The 5,000-nt window shown below is 32.4% G+C and overlaps 2 protein-coding genes across 9 annotated transcripts in view; both read right to left on the reverse strand.

Annotated features, from left to right (window-relative positions):
* The window catches only part of LOC144960006 (uncharacterized), a 219,998-nt gene that overhangs the window by 130,553 nt on the left and 84,445 nt on the right, over positions 1-5,000 (reverse strand). The gene's annotated exons all lie outside the window — the stretch shown is intronic.
* LOC144960005 (uncharacterized) overlaps positions 1-5,000 on the reverse strand; it is a 60,655-nt gene that overhangs the window by 17,073 nt on the left and 38,582 nt on the right. For all 5 annotated transcript variants that reach the window (XM_078892932.1, XM_078892930.1, XM_078892931.1 and 2 more), the window contains one exon: positions 665-1,530. The gene's annotated coding sequence lies outside the window, so the exon portion shown is untranslated. The remainder of the gene's footprint in view (positions 1-664; positions 1,531-5,000) is intronic.

The following is a 5,000-nucleotide window of genomic DNA, read 5'->3' on the forward strand; positions in this document are numbered from 1 at the left end:
AACTTCAAACTTATATCAAAATTCTTGTGCCGATTACATAATTCTTAAAATAAAGTTTAGTTTTCGATTCAAACCGTAGAAGAATAATCTCGAAAAGTGGAAAAATTGATCTGACAAGTTTTGGAAAAACCACTCTTCAATTACTTGCTACCCTTTGGTCACTTCGCTATATATATATATATATATATATATATATATATATATATATATATTATATATATATATATATATTATATATTATATATATATATACAAGATCAGTTTTGTTTCATTTTTTTTTATGGTGTGGTGGGGGGGGGGGAGTTGTTCTATCTTGAAATTAATAGCAATTATATCCTTACTCGTTCTTTCAACTACTAACCTTAAAAAATTCGGCGACGTACCGAAAAGTGGAAACATTGATTTAACAAGTTTTGGAAAACCACTCTTCAATTACTTGCTACCCTCTGGACACTTTTCTATATATATACAAGATCAAGTTTTTTTGTGTTTTTTTTTTTTTTTTGTTTGTTTGGTTTTTGTTTTATTTGGGTTTTTTTGGGTTTTTTTGTTTTTGTTTTTTGTTGTTTTTTTTTTGTTTTGTTTTTTTTGGGGGGGCTTGTTCTTTCTTGCAAAAGCAATTATCTTTCAACAACTACTAACTTGAAAACATTCGAGAACGTACCTTAGACTCTTCCTCTTGTTGCTGGTGTTGATGATGACGATGACTATGATGACGATGATGATGAAGGGACGGACGGACGAGAATAGGAAGACACAACAAGTAAAGTCTCCAGACGTTTGAATGGCTGGGTGTCCTGTAATCCCTTCGGTAATGCCCGCCGTCTTCTAAATCCTTTTAAATCCTCTTTCGATTCCAGGAGGAGGAGGAGGAGGAGGAGGAGGAGGAAGGAGGAGGAGGGTGCTGAGTCGTCAGTGGGATGGAGGGAGGCAGAGGAATGAACTTTTACAACAAGCAATTATGAATTTTTTATTCCCTCTCACTGCCCAAAGTAAAAGTTCGCGCGTAATCTTTTATTCAAACTTGCCACTAAAAAAAAAAAATCTACTTCGTCTCGTTAATAATATTTGACTTGAACAGCAGATTTGTGGGGCGAGAGGTGTGTGTGTGTGAGTGTGTGGGGGGGGGGGGTGTGTGTGGGTGGGGGGGGTAATTTTTCAAACACAAGATTCTTCTTACGTCAACCGGTGGTAAACTCGGAGGCAAGCAAGTCAAATTTTTAAAATATTAATTAATCCAATTTTTGCTTCTTTGCTGCTAAATCCGAAGAGGAAACAACAGTGCTGGTGGTGGTGGTGGTGGTGGTGATGTAACGGTAACTATTGATGCCTTTAGATGAGAAAGAGTTCAGGACTTAATTCTATTCTTGCTCTTCAATCTTGCAACATCCCTAATATTTTTTTAAATTTTTTATTTCACATCAGAAATCTATAGTTTGATGTTTAATTCATTCTGTGATAGATCTTCACCTCACCACTATCTATAAATAGAACTAATAACTATAAAGTCAGGTCTGTTAGCAATGGCCTCTGAAATGAAAAGAATGATAAAATATGTTACTTTATGAATTGGATGAAAATGGCATCATACACAAAACTATATATATATATATACATATATTATTATTATTATTATTATTATTATTATTATTATTATTATTATTACTATTATTATTATTACTATTATTATTATTATTATTATTATTATTATTATTATTATTATTATTATTATTATTATTATTATTATCACTATTATTATTATAATAATATTATTATTATTATTATTATTATTATTATTATTATTATTATTATTATTATTATTATTATTATTATCATCATCATTATTATCATTATAATCTATAACCATAACCGAAGCCGACGACAGTAAGTAAATTAAACAGACTGGCTAAAAAGTAATCGATTATCAATAAGGAAAGAATTATTCTAAAATTATCTGTTCTTGAATCACTTTAATTGAGGTATTTGAGAGCTATGCGTAAAAATAATGTTTAGATATAATAGTCATATATAAAATAATGACATTATTAACTATTTACTACCGAGTTTTAAAGTGTTGAAATTACAACGAAAAAGTAGAATAAAAATAGATATATATCTATGTATCTTATATTGAACATTTAAATCTGCATTTTATAAAATGAGAATATTGGCGATTTTTAAACCAAAAAATAACATCGCAATGATTTAAAGACAAATAAATAAATGAAATAAGCACACACGCACACACACACACACACACACACACACACACACACACACACACACATACACACATAACACCCAAACAAACAAAAAAAACAACAACAAAAACTCAAAATATATTATAACAAGACCGGCCTGTATTAACAACATACACGCGCGTATGAGCACAGAAATATCTATACGGAGGGGGCAGGGATTGGGGGGGGGGGGGGTGACTTAGTGAGAGAGATTGAGAATTATAAATAGATAGGTAGGTAAGTAGGTACGTAGGTAGATAGGTTGCACCAGCAGGTCGCCGTCTATAAAACCTTACTTAAAACACGAAGCCACTGGGCTGACTGTGCTGTGAAAGTGGAGACCATTTTTTTCCCCTTTCCGTAATGTTAGATGGATTCCCCAATGTGCTTTGTTGGATTGTATGAGGACACGACAACACCACAAAACCTGATATCATGTTACAATAACCAATTACAATGGATGTGTCTGTCCGGGTGGTTTTTATCTATTTTGAACCAAAAGAAAACTCTCTATACTAGTGGAAACAAAAAAGATCTGAAAACAAAACAAAAAGAGATAAAGAGGGTAATATCTAGTTGTAGAGACAAGTACAAAAATAAAATTGAAAAATGCTTTTCTTCTGGGATATACGGGACACGTGGCGGGGGCTTAAAACTGCTGTTAACTATAATCCAAAGCCCACGATTATATCAGAAGATATCGAAATTGAAACTTTAAATAAATTTTATTCACGTTTCGACACAGCAAACAAATTTGATATTGAAAATGAAAAACATAAATTAGACAGGGCTTTGGAAGATGAAATGACTATTGAGGTCAGTGAAGAGGAAACGAGATTCGTATTTTCGAAACTAAACGAGAGGAAGGCTGCTGGGCCAGATGGATTGAAAGGAAAACTATTAAAAGAATGTGCCCATCAGCTTTCCCCCATTTATACACATATTTTTAACTGGTCCCTCCAATGCGTTTCGATCCCTGAAATTTGGAAAACTTCAAAAATTATTCCTGTTCCAAAAAAAGAAAAACTTGAAACTATGAACGATCTCAGACCTCTTGCGCTGAATTCAATAGTCATGAAATCTTTAGAAAAACTTGTTCTTGTTAAAATTAGGAATCAGTTTATGCCATTGAGTGATAGTCATCAATTTGCTTACAAACCAGGACGTGGCGTAGAGGATGCCATTTTGCTGTTTACAAACAACATCTACAGGCATCTAGATCACGCTAGGAGCTATTGCAGATTGCTTTTTGCAGATTTTTCTTCAGCGTTCAATACAATGCAACCTCAGTTGGTTGTTCAAAAATTGACTAGTCTGAATTTAAAGAAGTATATAATTGCTTGGGTGCTCGAATTTCTTACGGATAGAGCACACTATGTTCAATTAGGACAAAACATATCTTCCTGTATAACTACAAATACTGGTGCTCCTCAAGGTTGTGTATTGTCCCCTGTATTATTCACAATATACACGAATGACTGTAGAAGTCAAAACCTGAGTGTACCTTTAATAAAGTTTGCAGATGACACCGCTCTTCAAGGCCTCATAACAAATGGCAACGAAGTGGCTTATAGGCAAGAAATTGATAGATTTGTGTCTTGGTGTGATACCCACCACCTAGAGCTTAACATAAGCAAGACAAAGGAGCTAGTGATTGACTTTAAGAGAGTGAAGGAACCGATAGAACCGTTAAAATTAAAGGACCAATTCGTCCAGCGAGTTCCTCACTACAAATACCTTGGTGTAACGATTGATGACAGGCTCAAGTGGGATGAACACTTGAAAATAATTAGGCATAAGATGTGCAGACGTACATATTTTTTATCAAAACTCTCTCAGTTTAGAATAGATAAAACCCTCTGCACATTATTTTATAGAGCAGTAATTGAAAGTGTTTTGTCATTTTGTATAACAGCTTGGGGAGGCAATTGCTTAGCAGTGGAAAGGAAGAAAATAAATTCAAATATTAAAAAATCCATTAAACGCTATATAAATGATGTTGACGATGTAGATCTTTTATACGAATATAACTAAAATATTAAATGACCAGTATCATCCACTAACACCATCAATTATTATGTCAGAAAAAAGTGGTCGCCCTTTCTCTATTTCAACGAAAACAGAGAGACACCGAAAATCTTTTCTGCCGTCCAGTATTAGGCTTTATAACAACAAGCAATAATCATTTTATATAATTATTTCTCATTTTTACTTTTTTTAAATATAAATATTAATTTATTAATTTATTTGTTTTGCAATCTTTTCAATTTTCAATTTATAGTGACAGTTTTAACTATTTTACAGTGTTGATATTATTCATATTATAAAGCGCAGCTCTGGTTATAGAGCTGCTCCTTTTTTTTTTTTTTTTTTATATATACATCCTATTTCCATTGTATTTTTATCTTATTGTGTAAATTATAACACGTCTGTACAAAAAATTTCCTTTTTGGGATGCAATAAAGTACTTATTTTGTTTTATTTTGTGTTTTTGATTTTTTTTTTTTAGTTTTGTTTTGCTTTTTTGGGGGGTTTTTTGTTTTGTTTTGTTTTTTATTTGTTTTTGTTTGTTGATTTTTTTTTATTTTTTTTTTTACTGTTTTTCTTATGGAATTTTTTTTTAATTATGGTTTGTGGTTTTTTTTTAAATTCATGTGCGGCTATAATGTGGTCTTGTGGTATGCATGTCATTCGCCTTCGGATCGGAAGGTCCTGGGGTTCGAGCCTCGTACTCATTTTACACCTGAGTATGGTGATGAG

Source organism: Berghia stephanieae, chromosome 14, assembly GCF_034508935.2.
Source record: "Berghia stephanieae isolate SIO BIC M18660-M18661 chromosome 14, UCSD_Bste_1.3, whole genome shotgun sequence".
In the NCBI taxonomy this organism is placed as follows: domain Eukaryota; kingdom Metazoa; phylum Mollusca; class Gastropoda; order Nudibranchia; family Aeolidiidae; genus Berghia; species Berghia stephanieae.